General features: G+C 43.4%; 1 protein-coding gene across 1 annotated transcript in view; it reads right to left on the reverse strand.

The window, feature by feature from the left end:
• Positions 1–20,014, reverse strand: part of GLP1R (glucagon like peptide 1 receptor) — a 90,156-nt gene extending 70,142 nt beyond the window's left edge. Inside the window, exon 1 of the mRNA XM_068408327.1 lies at positions 19,954–20,014. The gene's annotated coding sequence lies outside the window, so the exon portion shown is untranslated. The remainder of the gene's footprint in view (positions 1–19,953) is intronic.
• Between the last annotated feature and the right edge of the window lie 962 nt (positions 20,015–20,976).

Raw genomic sequence — 20,976 nt, forward strand, 5'->3', positions numbered from 1 at the left:
ACTAGGCAAGAAAAACTCTAAATCTTTTCACCTTCACCTTTCACCTTCTCTTTGTAAAGAGCCATGGTGCTGGATGACAAGGCAAGGTGTAGAGAGTTCACTGTTTTTCCCAGGATCACGAATCCTGTAACAACATCAACCTGGTCACCAGTTTGTCATCCCATCACCGCAATCCCTGCAATAAGCTCAATAATAAGAAAAAATCCCAAATAAATCAGACATATTAACATTCACAGACCTTTCTCTCACTGAATACATTCCCATTTACACTTTTTTTCTTTTAAACAAACTTAGATCTCCAGTTAAAAAAAAAAGGATTTGATAGAAAAACAAATCACTACAAAGCTATCTAAAAACAACACACAGAACCAAAAACTCCAGTACATAATTTCATGAGTTCTGCATCTACTGTTGTTTAGAGATTGCTAGAAAAGAACGCAATCAAATCTGTATGGCTTCTGTAGTTCTAGTTGAGGGCAGCAGTTTATTTTGGTTTTAACTAATGCGAATTAACTCGCTCAGCAGCTCATTGTCACCATGGCTCAAGGTCCACTGTCCCATTATCTCCATACTGCTTTTTCCCCGCCTACCCATCCTTCTGCCAAGGCAGTTATATGTAGCACCTTTGCAAATTGCTAGTGTTTTCATCAACAGTTATGTCACATTTGAGAATAGAGCATACAAGAGAAGTTCTGCCAGTAAAGCTCATTCTCCAGACATTATCTGTTTTCCTTCAAAATATTAAAGACAATGCAGAGGTACACCTTCGCATAACACAACGACAGGACAGAACCTCTACAATAATATCCCCCTTGCAGTACTGTATCATACACAGCAGAGTTCACATTTACTTGGTTGGATGCAGTGTGGTGTTTTATAGCCTGCATATAATTATATACTTTTCAGCATTCAACCCACATGGCTGCCAAGTGTTATACTCCAAGGGCTTGATTTGTCAAAAACAAGACAGGAGCAATGTTGCATAAAGGCTAGAGTCTTAACACGGCCTATATGGAAAAACATTAAAATGAACAACAACAAAAAAAAAAGTAAGATGAATGAAAAAGGTGTACCGAGATGCTACCCAGGGACTGCACTCTGATCACATGAAACACAGAAGTAACACAGGTTGACAAACAAGGACCAACATGCCTGAAGTTAAACTCACATTGGATGATCATGTGATTTTATCCAAAGTTTGAGGGGAAGATCTTGCAGTCCTTGGACATCAAAAGCAATAGGGGGCACAAGCTAGAAGAAAAAATATCTGGCACCACAGTCTACTGCAGCAGCATCCTCTGAGCTGCGTTCCCAGGCAGAGGGAGACAGATGATGTTACCACTTCCAGGGACCACCCAAACATGGAACCTGTATTCCTGCCTTCATGCCATCTCCCATGTCCTTTTCCTTCTACCTTCTTGTAAAACAGAACTTCGAAGAGTTTAGCTTCCCTACATAGGGCTGCTTTTTTTTTCTTGCTATGCTCCTGGAAGCCTCTAAACAGAGGGGCAATTTAAAGCATCATCTTAAGTTGACAGCAGCCTGCTCTATTTGTGAGGTCTTGGTAGCTAAGGCTGTACTGTCATCTTTCTCCAGAAGTGATGTTACAAGCATGAGTCAACAGCAGATATGAGTGTGCTACAATGTTTGCTTTCACTCCTGCGCAGTTTTACATTTGCTTTTATTTGCAGAGGCCAATTCAGCTTCCTTGAAGGCAAAAATAAAACAGCTCCAACCTGATTTTTGCTTTTTCATTCTCTTGAGGACAGTCATCACCATCTTCTACAATACTTAAAATTACAACCAAACAGAATTCAACTAGTTGCAGGACACAGGAATGAAAGCCATTAAAATCAGAAGCTTCCTTTAATACTTTAATTGACATTAGCTTTTTCTCCCCCTTTTTTTTTTTTTTGTATCTTTAATACAGGACTGGTGCTTTTAGAGCATTCCACAGGACTAAGCAGGCTGAAGACTTTGAAATCAAGGAATTCCAAACAATTCAGTATTTCATTGTAATAACATTATGTTACTACCTTTGACTCAAGTGATTGGCAGGATCAATAACATCCTCCCCTTCTCCCTCTTTACACAAGTAAAAGTACCTGTCAAATTTATCCAGAATAGGTTTACTTCCCAGTTTTTCTACAGTCCCTCTCAGCCAGGGAAGGACACTACAGAAATACAGGCAAGTCAAGTTGAATCACAGACTTTCCTTACTCTAGGACTGCAAAGCAACTTATGAACCACACTATTACCATAGGAATCAGATCAGGCTTTTCCTCAAAAGCAAATTAGTCTACCACAATACCTCCTTCAAAAAGAACACTGTAGTTTCTTCAATGTGGAAACACAGCAGAATGAAAATATTATGAGAGATGCCAAGTGTTACAGCAAGTGAATGGGTGATCAAGACACAAATAGACTCCGTGAGTTCTGTCTTCTCTTAGTTCCCCAAGGAAATGACAATAGTATCAGTTCTCTGAAGTTAGTACCATAACAGCTGCATGTGTAGATGACACAGAAGTTAATAAAATTAAAAATCCTTCTGTATGCTTAATCCTGAGATCTTGCTTCAGTACACCCTTTCCCTGAGCTCAGAGGATTTTGTAGTTTAAGAATTTTAATAAAAAAACAATCCTCAAACATTTCTTTCAGTAGTCAATATCAGGACAGTTTATCAGACGTTCTACACCATCAGTCTCTCAAACAAACAAACCCAATTTCCTTTCCAAATATTTTTATCGGGTAAGAAATGAGTAAGCAGCCTGCAACCCATTTCAGTATCATGCATACATTAGCTCACTGTTCTCCTTATTCCTCTACACTCTTACCTGTGTTGCATTAACCTTGCATACATAATACTCAGATACTAATACTCAGTCATTCTGCCTAGAGATCCTGGCACTGACTGCACAAGTTGAACCACTAGCAAAGGGTCTATGCATTAGCTCTGCAAGGCAATCCCACATGCTACCTTGCTCCTGCCTCCCAACAGCAGCACAGGAGAGGAACTCAGATTCTAGTTTTTCAGAAGTTTATCCCTACCCCATCTTCAGGCCACTTCTAGCAGGCTTTGATCTTCATCGGTTGGGAGTCTCAAAACATCATTTTCACAACATGTGGGAAATCGTGTGATTTTCTTCATTCAGGATCCTTACCAGCTCCAGGGTTGGGTCTTATTTCTTTACTTCTGGTAGATATCACAGCCCTGCAGGTCTGCTGGGGCAACAGCCAGTTTCAAAGACAGTTATAACTCTCCCCAGAAATCGGCCTTCCCCCTCCCACCCCTTCTTTCCTTTTGATACTCTTACAGAGGTATATGGAGCTAAACAGGTTTGTAGCTTAAGCTACAGAAGTGAACTGCGATTGTGTTGATGTTAAAGCTGAGTGGACTTACATTTCTTCCCACCCTTCTTTGGGAAGACCTTCAAAAGAAAGGGGAAAAGTGAGCAACCGAGGAAGACTACTGTTCAGGCAGTAAGCATACTGGTTTTCAGAAAGCAAGAGACAGGATAAAGCCCAAGAGCAAGGTGAAACAACTTCGTAAGCCAAGCAAAGAAAAACATGCAGAGAGCTTCTCAAGAAAGCTGACCAGACTGGACAAATGGAAACACAGAAGAAAGAGCTGCCCCTCCAGCCAGGTCTCTAACCTTTGCCAAAATGAACATTTTAAGTTGTGCACAAAGCTCCCCCTCCCCCAGCTCCAATTTTCAAAGCACTGAGGGAAACAGTGACCATGCAGTAATAAAGCTGAAAATGGATAGGTCACTTAAAGGAATTAAGATCATTCCATTAGTTCCATGTTTGTAGTTTCATAGCCACATACTTCCCATCTGACATTAACCTTAAATTAAGCAGCACTTGTAGGAACAGAAGAGATTCAGAGAGAATAGGCTAGAGAAAAAAGCTGGGAATTTAAATAGCAGCAGCTTTATTTGACATGATGTCTTTTCTCAGGAAGAGTTTGCTCTCTGAACTAAGTCGCTCTGCAAAGTATCTTTATGTTTTACATCTCAATTCATCCTGAAGACGCACTTCTGGAGCACAGAGTCATCTTAGAGCATAACTATCAGCATTTAAAGCAGCATAAGCCAGCACTGCTGTTGAAAGAAGTGGTTTCTTTGTCCCAGAGAAAGGTGGTGATTTCCTCCCCCATGCCTCGCTCCCCTCTTCTCCTTATGCCACCATAAGCACTCATGCCATCAACACTGTGAGCTGGACAGGCAAACTCTCCAGGGTAAAATTAAACAGGCAAAATGTTTAAGAGGATGAGTGCTGCGAGGCAGAGACAAAAGCAGCACAGCTAGCAGTGAGGCATAAGAATAATCTTGATTATCCACCATCTTAGAACCAAGAGGAGCCTAAAATGAAGACCACTACCTGTATAAAAATGTTAAGATAGGAGTCAAATGTTTATTACTCACAAAGAAACAAAGACTTGACTTCAGCTGTTGAAGAAAAAGCCCTTAAGATCTCTTCATCTACGCTTGTTACTAGACAACTCATGATGTTTCACCTTTTGCTGCTAGGAATGGTACATGGCAACCATGGTGACCTCAAGGCCAGAAGAACCCATGATCATAATCTTACCAATTTCCTGAATAGCACCTTCTAGAGCCCCACACTAACTTCTGCATCCATCTCACACATGCTATCTTAACCAGAAACTACCACTCAGACACACATTTAATCTTGACTTGAAGACTCCAAGTGACAGAGAATCCACTGCACCCTTAGGCAATCTGCTACTGTGGTCAATTACCCTCGGTATTGAATTCTGCATTTATTTATTTATGAGTCATGAATTCATCCAAGTTTCATCCTCTGCACTTCCTATGTCCAAAATGAAGACTCATTCAGCTACAGAGAGTGTTTAAAAAAAAAAAAGACAACAAAATAAAGAACATTCTTCTTAGCTTTCCAAAACCAAAAGAAACATCAGTGCTTATCACTACAACTTAGTAAGGCTCCAGTTGAGTACAGGATCTCACTAGGCTGATCACTATATAAACAAGTCTTTCAGGTAAAAAAAAATAAGAAATTCTAAAAACCTCAGTCTTAACTGGAGTTGTCCAGAAGTATCCTTTTTATGGAATTCAAGGAAAGAAATAACACAACCAAAAAAGGCAGTAACTCACTATACGGAGGACAGGAAGACAGCTCTGTCCAGAGCAGAGACACACTCCCTGGAGGAGCCCATTAGATGAGCAGCTTGGGCAACTGGACAAACACACAGACTGGCCAGTTGTCTGTTTTGTTTCTACCAGAACTTTTAATGGAAAGGACACTAACCCGCAGAACATTTCTCTTGTCAGATTACTTGGACCAGAAGTGGTCAAAAACTTAAGAAGGCGCCAGGGTGGAGGAAAAGACAGATGAGAGGGAGAAGGAAGCTAAAGATAAAGATAAAGTGGTTTAGTCAAGACCAAAGTAGGCTGACACTTTCCATTCCCAACTGTTCAAATAGTTTCTTTTCCAGAAACTTCTTTTCCAGTTTGGATCATAAAACTAAAGACAAGCATTGCAAAATAAGCACAAAGCAGTTAGCTCACAATAGTATTGGAAGTTGAATATTTCTATGTCGGCTGCCTGTCATCCCATACTTGACAGTGCTCCAAGCTTGCTACAGATTTGCTAAGAAATTATCTTCTCATTTCCCAGTGACATAGTCTGCTGCCCATGCTCCTTTCAAGAAACACTTTTCTTCTGTGCTGATCCCAGCTGTCCATTGAGCAGGATACAGACACTTTGAACAGTGTAATAAATCTGTTTATTTCCAGAACTTGATTTTGCTCCAAATATTTTCAGCATGACAAAAATAGGGAAAATAGGGAAGAACAAGAACAGCTATAAATTAAAAACAAACCAAAAAACTCCAGAGGCCATAAAGTAGCATCAACATAAAGATCATCATCTCAGATGCAATTTGGGGACAAGAAAAAAAGAATTTGGAATTCAGGATTTTTATGCAAGTTCTTTCTAGTACGCTAACTGGAAATATAGTTTCTCTTGATCAGCCAGTACATAGGCTCTCTCTCCCTCCCCTTCTCTGAAGTACAGGCATATTCATTAATTACTTGAACATATGAATTTTCTTTAAAGCTTTATTTAAGCATTATGCCAAGCAGCTCAGACAGAATGGCAAAGTCAAGATTAAAGAGGACTCTCTAAGTCTTTCTGTTGAAGAAAAACTAGGGAATATTTTCAAAGACAATAGGGGACAGCACACAACAACAATTAAAGCCAGGCTGTGAACCAAGCTGCTGAACCCCAGGAGAACTCTACAAGCAAGGGGCAATACAAGGGACAGACATGAAGGAAACTAATTACTGAAAGCAAGTAGAAAGTTAACCTCATCAACTATAAAGGATGTTTACATTAGCTTTGTTCTCTCAATATTACAGCCTTCAAGCTCCCTAACTAGTATGTGTAGCACCAACTGACAGCTTAGTTTGTTATTAAGTGCCTGGCTCTAAAGAGTATACTGTTTAATAGTACAAATAGTTTCATTGATTAAGGTGTCTACTGTGCAGCTGTAACCCCTCCTCCCCCCACAATTAATTATACAGGAACTGAGAACATTTTCAGAAAAACATAGCCATTCAACCCTGACTCAATATAAAAAGGGATTCGTACTCCACTGCTTTCTATAGCTATTACAGGTATTTCCAAGGCACCTATCATATTAGTATCTAAGCACACAGACTTGGTAAATTAAGTGCACACAGAAGAGAGCTCATCACTACCACTCCTTCCTCAAAACAGGTATTTAGAAGGGGTCATTTTACTGCATGGATTATAGCAACATGCATGTGTGGTCATCCTACCTTGTTATTAATAGTGAGAGTGACAACCGCTCCTACTTTCTACGCAGAATGCAAGACAACACTGTAACCCATTTCCCTATTCAATAATTAAAACATACGTGCACAGGAATGTTAATCACGTAACTCAATCTCCTTAAAATGAAGGCAGTAAATTATTGAAAGTTTGCAACTTTAAATCTTTCTGTGCAAGATAGGCAAGGAGAAAAAGCAAACACATCCCTGAGCCCAAACTTGACATTTCTTGTCATCTATCAGCCACAAGATGTTCCACCAGACTTGCATAGGGGCCACAGAGACACATTTAACATAAATCTTGAGCCACCTCTCTTTTCTCACCTGACTATTCCATTCCCTAGTTCCTAGAAGAAAGCCTTTATCTGCAAGCACCGGAGCTATATAAGATAAGAAGAAAAATCTAACAAAGAACAACAGCTTATAAATGAGCCACTAGTTTCACTTTGGCCAGACTCCTTGCCACCAACCACCATCTTGGATAGCACATCTCCCTTGATTGCTCAGACTGACCATAACTACCACAGCAATAACATGGACAGTTCATTACCCATCTTCTTCTCTTTCCTCTCCCATGTATAGAATTCAGAGCCTTGTCCCCAAAGAGGGCCCCAACTACTTTGTAGCTGAAAGCACATACTTCCCACCCATCCCCATACAGAAATTTCAGTTTTCTGATGAAGACAGGAAACATTTTATCCTGAACAGGTTTTGAAAGAGTTTCCCCACAATACACCACCATCCCCCTTTACCCCCCCACCAAAAAAAAAACCCCAAACAAACAACAACAAAACCCACCCCAAACCCACCCCAAACCCACCCCAAACCCACCCCAAACCCCCCCCAAAACCCCCCCCAAAACCCCCCCCAAAACCCCCCCCCAAAAAAAAAAAACAAAAACAAAAAAACAAAAAAAAAACAAAAACAAAACAAAAAAAACCCAAAAAAAAACAACAACCCACAACCACCACCACCCACCACCACCCCCCCACCACAAAACCCCCCCCACCCACCACCCACCCACCACAAAACCCCACCACAAAACCCCACCACAAAACCCCACCACAAAACCCCCCCAAAAACCCCCCCCAAAACCCCCCCCAAAAACCCCCCCCCAAAAAACCCCCCCCCAAAAACCCCCCCCCAAAAAACCCCCCCCCAAAAACCCCCCCCCAAAAAACCCCCCCCAAAAAAAAAACCCCCCCCAAAAAAACCCCCCCCAAAAAAAACCCCCCCCAAAAAAAACCCCCCCCAAAAAAAACCCCCCCAAAAAAACCCCCCCAAACACCCCCCCCAAAAAACCCCCCCAAAAAAACCCCCCCAAAAAAAACCCCCCCCAAAAAAAAACCCCCCCCCAAAAACACCCCCCCAAAAACACACCCCCCCAAAAACACCCCCCCCCAAAAACACCCCCCCCAAAAACACCCCCCCCCAAAAAAACACCCCCCCCCAAAAAAACACCCCCCCCCAAAAAAACACCCCCCCCAAAAAAACACCCCCCCCCAAAAAAACACACCCTGAAAAACCACACCCCCCAAAAAAACACCCCCCCAAAAAACAACCCCCCCAAAAAACACACAACAACAAACAAAAAAAAAAAAAACAAAAAAAAGGAACAAAAAAACCCAAAAAAACAAAACAAAAAAAACAAACAAACAAACAACAACAAAAAAACCACAAACCCGTCTATATTATCTTCTTTCTGGGAAAAGAAAGAACATCCTGGAAGATCACCATAAAGGTCCAAACAAGAGACTGCTATTCACATTTGGAAAGCCTGTGACACCCTTTTGCCAAAACCAAGCAGAAGTAGTGAAAGCTGCACTACCTCAAGGTTTCTTTTACAGAAAACTAACAGTCTACAACTGTAACAGCTTCCTCTAGAATTAATATGTAGGGGAGAAGATTTATCCATGTAAGCATTTGCCCATTTCCCTACTCATACAATGTTTCATTGCTAGTGCAATCACATAAAGCTCTGAGTCCAATCAAGTGATTACAAGTCTTGTATGGAGATTTATTAGACCTTTGCATCTGGAAAAAAAGTTTTGAATGGTGAAATAACACATGTAAACTCAGTTTCTAGTTAATTAAGAAGGATGAAAGGTAGCAGAGTGCAAAAGAAAGTAGGAATGAGGAGCAAGACGAAAGCTTCCTTGAATCATTAGAGGATGTCCCAGCACTCATTTACTATAAGAAGCAAGGAAGAGGAAAAAAAAAAAAAACCAAACCAAACAGATTAGGAAATACAAAGCTGTTTGGCTGCTCAATGACCCAACAGCATGGATGTTATCTTACCACACAAGTAAATAAATAAATAATCTTTTCCATCACATGGCCAGCTCTAGGTGGCCCTGCTTGAGCAGGGAGGTTGGAACAGATGACCTCCAGAGGTTCCTTCCAACCTAGCCATTCTGTGATTCCAGCCCTCAGACACCAACGTAGCCTAGACATCAAAACAAGTAAGAAATCAAGAAATGCAGTTTGAAACTCCAGCTTTGTTTCCTGCAATTTACAACCATCTCTACTATTGCAAGGCCATTAAGTTATGAGTTCAAACCATAAAGCTAATATTCTTTTATCCTTAAATCTTATTAGTAATAGAATCAGTTTTATTCTAGAAAGCTTAATAGCCTTATTCATTACCATCAGGTGTCTTAATCCCAAAGAGCAATGAACAAATTCAGAGCACACTGAATTATTCTACAGATATCTTCTAATGCAAGTTTATGCTTTAACTAATAATATCTGCCCCTTGGAAGTCCATAGGGAGCTAAACTGAATGAGATTGAATGCAGTTTTTTAAAAAGTTTCCTGTGTCAACTTTTAGCTAAATTCAGCTAATAAACAGGAGTGGTGAGATCTACACTTAAAGCACATCCATCACAACACTAAATGTGTTGGAACTTACTCTTCTGAAATACTGTTTGAACAGGATGTTTCTGACCACCTTTATACCTGAATGTCTTCCGTACCATCTCTGTAATGCTTCATATTTCATTTAGACAAGTCATACATATTAAGGATTAGGGGCTTTTTGAAAGACATCCACTACAAATACATCTTAATTTATTTGATGTGAGATTTATAACTATGCAGTGTCACTCTAAACAGCATATAATAGCTCCCTGTCTTTTTTTTCCCCAGAGTGTACTCTGCTTGCGGTGTCACCAAGTTTAAAAGGAATGGGATCTTTTTGTTATTCTTAGAGTGATGCCTTTCAAATATTACTTGATGAATTTTTCTTCATTAAGAAATGGTAATGAAAAGGGCAATAGATTAGAGGACACCACAACATTTGACAAAAGCAAAGACTATTTCAAATAATTCAAATAAAATACTATACCTTTAATTTTCTCATCTCAAGTGACAAAACCTAAAAGCTTCATTCATTCTATATAACTAGCTTTGTACAACAGAATGTTTTTATTTGGGAGGAATGAGACTGAAGGAGGAAGATGGGGATTGACATAACTGAGTATCATTGAACCAGTGATACAGGGCTGTATCTCTTATTTGTATCTTCTTATGCACAGCTCTACCAATATCCACAACACTTTTAAAGCTGACCTACATGGAAGTGCAGGGTTTTTTCCAGGGTCTGGCTCTTTCCACAACAGCAGTAGCACCTCTAGTGATATTAGGGCACATGAGGCAGGCTGTTACCTTTCCTAGATGTTGGTGTTCCCTTCAAACTTTGCACTTCCTACTCAATTCCACCTACTGAAACAGAGTGAAAAATTCAGGTGCTGACATCTAGATTCTCACCCTGTCCAAAAGTTGCAGAATTTGAATTTCTGTGTACAAAACTCCTCAGCACAATGACCAGTCTGCAGGGAGTCACAGGCTTGCTGCCTAGACATAAAGGCAACAAGCTTCTAGACTTCCCAAACCGGACAGGCACCTTGCCCTGCCACCTTATTCCAGCTCCCAAGGGGCTCACTCTAACTGAATCTGAACACCACAAAGATCAAATTGGGATGAGTAAATGAATTCATTTCACAAAACAGTAACTTGAATAGAGCATTCTGTAACTTATAAACCAAGTCTTTTGAAAGTTTCCTGGTTTCCCCCTCCAATTCAGCATAAAGCAAGACACCTGATGCTTGTCAATGCTTCTGTACACCCAAACCTTTCTGTATGTCAAAATGTCTTACTGCAACTCTTCAGCAGCTTCCGTACAGAACTCTAGGCATGTCAGAGGAGCAAAGTTACCAATTTCCATCTTGAAGAAAATCTGTGAAGAGGTTACTGCATTGCCAGGAGTCTGTGCATGTCAGGAAATGAATCTTACGACAGAAGCCTGTGGATATCAGGCAGGTCTCCCAGAAAGTTTGAAAGGCAATAATTACTACTTTTTCACACCACAGCTTGGTAGTTACATTAACCCCATACTTCAGAATTTCTACCAGGCACCTGCAAAAGCAGAAAACTAGACCAGAAACACCCTCCAAAGGGAGCAAGCATTCTGCCATTACTTTACGTGCAATGGTTCTGAGTAAAGTCTCCTTTACAGGAGGAAGCAAAAAAATCTGCTGGGATGCTGACAGCACATATGGCACACTGTGCCTAGGATTTATCTTGCACTCAACAAAAAGCTAAGAAAGAGCTGAGTATCACAAAAGGATGCAAGACAAAAGTCAAGAGAAAGCTACTCTAATGTCTCCAACCCCTCCCCAAAGATGGGGCTTTAGAAATGAACGGCAGCATAGAATACAATCTTTAGGCACATCCACCAAGGCTCCTGCTAACATGCACATCAAATACTTTCTCATATGCTTGGTGCATATGTGGCCTCAAATCTAACAACTAACTTAAAAACTCCCCACCTAACTGAGCACAGATCCTTTGTCCTTTCTTCTCTCCATGAAAAGCTGATTAAGTCATCTTGAAAAAATAAAAGATTTCGTGATGATATCTCTGCACTTGCAGGAACATACCATACCCTCTCACCTACAATTCTTCTAATGCCCTATACATGACAGCAAACTCAAAAGAAAAAAAAAAAAATGGATGTTCTACAACGCTATGGAAGTTCAGTACTGGTTTAGGGTGGTTTCCTGGTTTGGGGTTTTTTTGGGGTTTGTTTTTTTTGGGTTTTTTTGGTTTTTTGTTTGTTTTTTTTTGAAGGTGGGGGTGGGTTTTGACACCCATCATGGTGACAAGGCAATCCTCTGATTTATTTGCTCTAGGAGATTTTTAGAGGACTGAATCACATTTGCTGCAATTGAGAAGTCATCTACCTGCCACCCCTCCTTTATCCCCACCTAGTCACACCCTACATTGTCATGCAGCCCAATTACACTCATTTTATGAGGGCTTTTTTCAGCCACCAAGAAAGACTAGACTGATGAAAGACGAGCAAATGCAAAATTTTACTCATAATGTGATCACATTAAAAAACAAACTCTTTGAAACTTACATGCAAAGAGTTGAGCTGTAGTGAAGGAATTGGAATATGCTTTGAGCAAAGAAAAACATTTTTCAGTTTTCAGAATGAAACAATACATAAGGGTGAATATAGCATCCAGGAGGTGTTGGTCAATACCATGAGCAGTGTTGATATCTATAGAGCAGAAAGGGAGTAGGAATATTAGGAAATGGAAGAATAAGACAGTTGTTTCCTATGGGAAAGAAACGCAGAGGTTTGTTGCTAGCAGAATTCAGAGGAAAAGGAAGATTGACACTACACATCCTGAAATATCCCAAGTCTGGTTTTAAGAGGTGCAATCCCCACACTCCTTTGGAAGGAGTTTTGTACATCTCCGTTGATTATCACAGCTCAGTAGATAGCGTGGTAAAGCTTGGTTATGGCATCAGCTGCCATTCCTCAACTTGCCTCAACACATAAGACACACTCACAAGTAGCCGGATCACCTTACAAAGCACCAGAGAAATACCCACTATGAACAGAGCCAGAGCACTCAGGAGGCAGCTCTTCTGGTAGCTGAGCTTCTCGTCTGCATTTGGCTTGTCCACACGGAAGAGCAAGTCACAGTCTAAACTGCTCATGCTGCCACAAAAACATGCTCTGGTGTAGGAGGACTGTTCCGTAATCTTCTGCCAAGCACCAGAGATGTACTCAATGCAAAAGTCTCTGTGGCCACCATTCTTCCCATTTAGAGAAGGATATATATGAGAGCACTGTCTTCCCTCCAGCTTTTCCCTTGGGCTAGTAACAAAAGTTTTTTGGTTTACCTGATGCTAGGCCTTTCAGTAGGCTCGGTTTTTATGCTGAGCAGCACCAGAACAGCACATTTCAGAGGGGAGACCAAAACATCCTAGTCAGAAATGCAAGTCTTAAAAGACAGCAGGATTTCAGAGATTGTCCCATGCAGATATGTCCATACACACACCCCTTCTGTTTGCCTTGAAGACACTAAGTCTAACAAATTGATAAGAAACTGCTTCATCGGAGTGGCAGGGGGCAGGCAGGGAAGAAAAAGAAACAGTGCAGTTTTACAAAGGGGGCAGGGGAAGATCAACCTGAACAATGGTAAGAGGCATGAGCAGGTGAGCAGACAATCTGCCCCAAGTATAACAAAATTTAGATGGCAAGCTAACTCATGCTCACTTGTCCTTTAAGGGAACAGGAAGCAGTGAAGAAGGCAGGACACCAAAAGACCCACAAGCTTCTTAATTGTGCTCAAGCAGTTCATCCTCTAACGTTTGCAGAAGGTTCTTCCACACAGATCTGGACTCTTTAGCTACTTCCAAGCCACAATCAGAAAGCAGGTTCACTTTCCTGAACTTCTCCCGTAGTGCAGCAGAGAGAGTGCATAGGAGTAGCAACAGAGCAAGGAAAACGGCAGCAGCAAACAGCAGCTAAAACTACACATCAAGACAAGAATGCAAGTTTCAAAAATTGTCCTGAAGGCATCAAAGAAGGCACTGGGAGAGTGGCAGGGAATGTGCATAAGTGAGACAAGGCAAGAACAGAATAGGAGAATGCAGATGAGCTCAATGGACAGAAGAGCACAAGACAGAAAAATACGGTAATTGGGAAAGGCAACATAACACAATTTAGGAAAAAGATGGCAAGAGGGTGAACTAATAATGAAATGCAATCAATTGCAAGAAAAATAGCAGTCAATAGCAGACTGCTGTTAATGGATTGCTATAAGACAGCAATCCATTAACAATCAATTATAGTGCAACAGCAATAAGATGTAGTCTTATGACCAGCTGAAGGAACTATTCTTTTCCACATGTGTAAACTACAATTTTCTCTACCCAGTTACCATTTTTCAATTGTTCATTCAATTAAATTAAGCCTGTGTCTATTCTATACGTAGCTGCAGTATTCATGAGACTATTAAGAAGCCATACTTGAACCTGGGGCAAGGGATCACTCACAAGGGTTTCAAGTAAGCGTTTGGGAAAGAGATTCTTATGCTACCACATCTGCACTTCGCAAGCTGTATCAATTCATTCACGTACATCAGAGAGCGGGGGTCGTTGCTTGTTTCTTTAAGACGACCATAGAGATTAAGGGGAAGATAACTGGTGGAAATCCACTTGTGTTCTCCTTCACAAATATCTGCCACACTGTATCGCAGGAACAGTACCTGTAAGGCTTACCAAAGTCCCGATAAAACTGCAGGGAGTTTCCCTTTGCACGGGTCCACATTCACAGCAGTAAGAGTAGAGTCATCTACTTTCCTTCAGCAGTGGAAGAGGTGGACTTTCCACACTTATGCTTACAAACTGCAGATGCTGCTGCTGCATCTTTGCCTGGAGATTCTCCTCCTACCTGTGAAGATCAACACGCGTTTCATAAGCTCCTCCACATTCACATCAAAGGATCACTGGAATGCAGCAGATGACAGGCCAGTGTGGCTGCAATGTATGATTACCAGTTTCCAATACTGAACAAAGAGGCATCAAAGAACAGTATTCAGCCACCAGCAGCAAATCTATATTCACCTATCGTAAGTTCAAATTTGCTGCATTTTGTATAAAACTATGACATTTGAATGGGCTACCTTCTACTCAGCAAGCTAGAGATCCCTAGGTACTGTTTACCCCATTGCTCTTCTGATGGGAAGGATCAGATGTAAGCATTAAACTCAATCTTTTCTTTGGTAGTTAGGTTAGGAAGAGTTGATTTAAAGGAGTTTCTGCCTGATGTTTTAATTCAGCCTCACAAGAAAACAACATTGTAGGGCTTAAACAGAAGGTCTCTTATCTACTGAGCAGACAAGATTTTTCCATAGCGAAGACGTATCATTGTGTAAACTTACTTTTGTTAAGACACAAACTAATAGAACCGATGCACTGCGCCAAGGAAACCTGAGCAGACAGCCTTGGCGGCAGTACATACACTGATTTACCACAGAGAAAGAAATACAAAAGCTTTTAATGAAAGCAGCCGAACGCAAAGATAATAGCTTTCATTTCACTACAGCACTGCAGAAGGAAACAATCAGTTTTCCAAAGGACTTCTCCAAGTTATAAACTAGCAAAGGCCCTGTGATTTCAGAGATAATGGTTCCTCATGGTTTGTCCTCTCAAGTAACTGGTGATCAATCAATGCAGCAAATTAAAGCTCAATTTAGTTTGACAGGCTAACAGAAGCAGTATATGATACAATACCTTTAAAAATATCTTTGACAGCCAGCAGACAACTGTTTATGCTTTGTATATCGGTCACAGTTTCACTGAACTTTATTGCAGCTACAGAGCTACAGCTTTCGGAGGGCAGGAGTTTGAGTTTTGCAAAGCTCCGCCACTTCCATCACTTTCAGAATATGAGCTTTTCTTCTCTCAGAAGAGAGCTACACGTGCTTCACTGCTGGTACAGCCATGAAACATGTCCCTCCAGGCCCAGCTGTATCTTCCTACACTTTACCTCAAATACTTAAATACTTTTTTCCAAACTGTTTCAGACTGCTGCCTACTTTGGTGGGGGGGTGCAGTAACAGCACTAGAAATATGGGGAAGGTAGAAAGATTTGACAACTGTTTCACTAACTTAAACTTGCCCGGACCAGACATCAGAGCTTTAAAACAATGCCAAGGGCCAAGTCATTGTTCTGCTGTATGAAATACAGTCTTTTCCTTTGGCCCTGGGAGATCTGATATCCCAGGCTTCTCAAGCCTGAAATGTTTTTTTCCCTTCCCATACAGTTAGGTTTGGGATATTATAACAAGTAAATAAGTATCTTTTTTTCTATCTTGTATAATCAGATTTGCTGTGTTAGGCCATCTGGCTTTAGCACAGGCACTGTCACTAGCTTTATAAATTTTCCAGAAAATTAGAATTTTTTCTAAAAAAAAACAAACCACCTCATTATTTTCTGAATACATAAAAGTCATTTGGGACAGTGATTTAATCTGTATTAATTTAGATGACTGTACTATTAAGAAATTCAAAGTTTTACACCATACTAATATAGTCACGAATTTAAGTGGCCTACAAATATTAAGTTTTAAAAACCTGGGAAACAAGCTCATTACCTAGAAGCCAGCCAAGTATCCTTTGACAACAACTACAGAAAGGTGGCACAGTGTCAGACCTTGTCTGTTCGCCCTTCCCTCCGCTGCTTGCTGTACCACTGCCAGTATGTGCTGCTGAGACTGGTCTAGCACATTTTGATTTTCAGAGTGCAAGCACAAGAAAACGAGTTCCACGTGAGCTTTTGGGAGCAGAAAACTGAGAAAGAAAAAGAATAACTCAGAACTTCCAGCCAGTCTAAGTATGGAGGGACTTTTGCCCAGGTGAAGATCCAACTAATCAAGATGCAGTCCAGCCCCCGATCCTTGCTTCTGCATGGAGTCGCTAGTTTCCAGGTCACTTTTCTAGTTGTTTTTCAGACAAGCTCTGTAGCCATTTTCCCACCCTAACAACTTTTAAGGAAAAAAGGTCTACACAACAGTGGTAGTCAGGAGCCTTAGTTCAGTTCTCTCAGCATTAGGGCACACAACAGAAGACAAGAAGACAAAATAGGCACGGTCCTGCAAGCCCATGCTGGAACAAACACACAGGGACCTCTGTGCTGTCAACGGCCGAGTACAGCAAACTAATGAGGCACGTGAAACCACTCCCTCACACTGCATCTTTTCATCATGGCTTATCAGGATTCAAAGCTAGCACTCTCCGAGTCAAATGCCTGATCCTAGACACCCACGGTTAAAGACACAGATGCTGCAGAACTAGAAGCAGCCGCAGAAGGCTTCAGAAGGCGGAGCAAGCAGCAGTAACTATATGCGCCCCCAACACCTGCAACCTAAGAAGTCGTGCTGACTGTTCATTTGGAGAACAGACTAGCGACTGTATCTAAATAAGCCTAAATAACACAATAGTAATTAACAGAACGCCAAGGACACACACATAGCTAAACACCCATGTGCTCTAATTAATGGAAGTGTTGTTGATATTGATGTAACTACTTTTCTATTCCCATACAACAGCACTTCAGAAAGAAGAGCTGAGGAGAGCAAAAGATTAGCAACCTTTCCACTGAATTCAACTGTTTGTACTTTCACCCAGGAGCTTGTACTACTCACATTTTAACCTGAGGAACAAAAGCAGCAGGGTAGTTTGAAGAGCAGACCCTCCCATTACCAACTATGGCACAGCTCTTGTCTGCTCTTCACTGACATTTAAACTACTTTTAAGATTATCTTATCAAACCTTGGAGAATAAGTACTACATAGAAAACTGGGATCTGAAATCCAAACCCAAGAGAGAACCAGACGGTAGGGAACCAGCAGCCAGCTGCGTGTCAGCTCTGTCAGCAGCAGGACATTGCTGCTCAAGGCCAAGCAGGGAAAGGACACAGGGTTGTCATTAGTAATAAGATTCTGCAATGCAGCCATGTGCCACCAGCTCTTGGTCATTTTACTACCCTCAATGCAGTAAGGAAGATCTAAACACTTATTAAGCAATTTCCAGTCATCCTACATTTAAGATGATGGCAAGTATACAGCACAACCTCAAATAAAAACTCTGGACTTAAATTTTTCTTCCTTCTATGTACATTCCCAGCTTTCTCTTCTCCCTCTCCCCTTTTTCACTTGGTTGGGGGAAGAGAGAGGGAAGGTCAAAGGAAAACACACCTGTCTCTTGCCCATTGAAACCTGAAGACCTTGCAGCTGATTGTTATCACCTAGATTTTACTATCCACTACTGCCTAAGCAGTGCTATTTTCAGTTTAAATATTACCTATTTAAATATTACCTATTAACACTACTCTGAACTGAACCTGACCAAAAACTCCCGACAGCAGAAGTCTCATGCTTTTGTATACATAGGATTGAGCAGAGCGTTTTGTACATTTTCTCAGTGTATAAGCACAATCACGGCTCTAGACAAGTTGTCAGATAAGACCCTCTAGTGTCAGAAGAGACTATAAAAGTACTCGGTTTATTGTGAGACTGAAGTCAAAGGGTGATCATAGTGTTGAGACCAGAGAAGCCTCTTTCCACTCACCTCCCCCCAGTTCTGCATCTGGCTAAAGGAGACCACTTGTTGGCAAAGGTACTTCACTTTGATTCTCTGCCTCGGGGAGCCTCGTCATTAGTTTGCTCAGTGGCAGAAGAAGCTCAAGCTGCTCAGTGCCTTATTCTGTCAAATAACAAACACCTCCATAGACAGAGGGTCCCCAGCCTCTCTGGGCTCCTGTTTCAGTATTTGATCATCCTCATGACAAAGAGATTTTCCTGACTGGAATTTTCCCTGATGCAACTTGTGCCTGTTGCTTCTTTAAGGGTCTGATGTCCATAGTGAGGAAAACAAAACCACCAAAAAAACCCAGAAGCCAGTGCCTCAGACAACCCTACAGACTTAGACCCAGTTGGGAACTAAGCAGGTCATCTTAGTGCTGTTCTGTATAAATCAGTAACCTCAAAAACTTTTAGCAGCTAAAAAGAAACTGCACAGACAGTAAACTTGGTCTGTCATCAGCTTCACTGTCCCTCCCTTCACCTCCACTGCCCACAACCTCGGCTTTGAGTCTGCCCCTCGCACTCCCTACAGCAGCGGCCCTCCTCCTGTCACCTCCACCCTCTTACCAGTCTCTCTTGTCCTTCTCTGTCCCCAACCCCACCGAACTGCAGTTTGCCTTCTCTGTCCACCACCCCTTCCTTCCCTCCCTCCCTCTTCCCCATCCCCTCTCATTCCTCTTCACAACAAATTACCCTTTGCTTGCCCACCCTCGCGCTGTGTGCGGGCTACACAGCCCAGCTCCCCCCCGAGCCGGCCGCTGCTCCGGGCTCCTCCACGACACAGCCCGGCAGGGCTGGCAGCTGCTCCGCGCCCACGGGTCCCGCCAAAAAGGAGGAAAACCCACCGGCCTCATTGGTTTCACCTGGCCGCTGCGAGAGGAAGCATCAGAGTAACCCGCCCGTGGTTTCGGGGAGGCAGCGCTGAGGCGAGGCCACCCGCGCAGGGCGGGCAGATCCTGCCCGCCGTCCCCTGCTCGGGTTCAGTAAAGGGGGTTCCCACCCGCTTCCCCCGCCCCCGCATCTACCGCGTCCCCGGCCGGCTCGCTCCCCCTCGCAGCCGACTCTACAACCCACGGCCACGACCCCGCTCGGTTTTTCCCACGGCACCATTTGTTTGACATTACGAACCAGCGTGTTATTTCCCGGGGGGGCGTCACCTCGAGGGCAACGTCCTGGGAGTAGCAGCGTCTCCGCTTGCTTCCTCCCCTCCGTTCGCCTTCAACCCAAACTCTCCCCTCAAGGCCCCCCCGGGGGGGCGCACGCGTCGGGTGCTGGAGCTGCACCGGGGCCCACGCACGGAATGTCCCCGCGCACCAACCCCGCGGCCCCTCGTTCTGCTGCAAGAGTTGGCGTGGGCACCCACAAAAGCAACGGGTTTAACTTCTAACTTGCCCTCGAGGGGCACCCGGGCACCAGGAGTCTTGGCCGCCTCTCGCAGCTCCCCCGCGGCCGCGTCCTGCTCCGCGGCGCGGAAAACCGCGGCGGAGAGCAGCCTCCGCAGCAGCTGCTCCAGCCCTGAAGGGGACGGCGGAACAACCTCGGGATGCCGAGCCGGGCAGCGAAGGGGGGACCCGCCGGGCGGGGGCAGGTGCCCGCGCAGCCACAGCCGCTCAGCGCGGCCGCGCAAGTTGGGCAGACAGGGGCGGCACGGCCGCGGCACTCACCCGCCTCACGGGGAGGGACCTTCCCGCGGCCGCCAGCAGTACGAGAGCGAAGCCGAGCAGCGCCGCCGGCGGGGAGAAGGGCATGTCCGGGGCGGCCCCCCATGCGCGGGGGCCCGGCAAGGCTCCCGCTCCCCGCGGAGACTCCGCGGCGGCGGACGGCAGCACAACGGCGAGCGCCGCGGGGGCTCGGCGGCCGCTTTTGTAGCGGCGGCGGAGGCGGGGAGGGGGCCGGCCCAGGTGCGGCCCGGCCCGGCCCGGCCCGGCCCGGCCCCGCGCCGCCCGGCGGGGCTGGGTGGCCGGCGCGGACTGGGGCTGCGGGGGTCGCCCGCGGCGCGCAGGGCGGGCGGGCTGGGTGCTGGTGTCGTCACGGGACGGGAAAAAAAAGCAAGCCGAGAAAACGCCTTTGCGACCCCGTCCCCCACCTCTTCAACTCCTTTTGTTTTAGTCTGACTTTGTCCAGGCTTGGGCATCTTGGTGCCCTTCGTGCTGGTCGTGATGTCGAGGTTCTACTTGTTTTTAATAACAGTAAGTGCAATTGCCCATTTATAACATGTATTTGCAGAGCTGCGCATCAGATCAGAGCTTGGTTTCTAAGTTAAAGTCAGGGCACAGGTCAGTCCTAGCAGTAATATGATGTGTAAATTTGGAGAATTTAGAAAACTTACTCGCCTAGCAAAAAGGTGCTCTGAACGTGTTTTGTACTATATTCATGTTATTGTCCTTACGTACTCACTTTGCACTAACTAGCAAAACTAAACCTTCCATAAATCACTTATATTTGGTGAGATTATACCGCAGCATCTGGAAGAAGAAAGCATGCAGAAACAGATTTAGAAGGAAAGCTCAAAACTGAACAGGGAACTGGGGGAAAGATTTCACGTTGGTCTGTTAGATGCTGCTGGAATACAAAGAAATTAATACCTTAAATATTAATGATGTATATTAATTTCAAATACAACACAGCATCAGGCTGATGCTTTGGGAATGTAACTAGTCAGAGCATTGATGCTGTGAGATCATGAA

This window comes from Nyctibius grandis, chromosome 1 (assembly GCF_013368605.1).
Source record: "Nyctibius grandis isolate bNycGra1 chromosome 1, bNycGra1.pri, whole genome shotgun sequence".
NCBI lineage: Eukaryota > Metazoa > Chordata > Aves > Nyctibiiformes > Nyctibiidae > Nyctibius > Nyctibius grandis.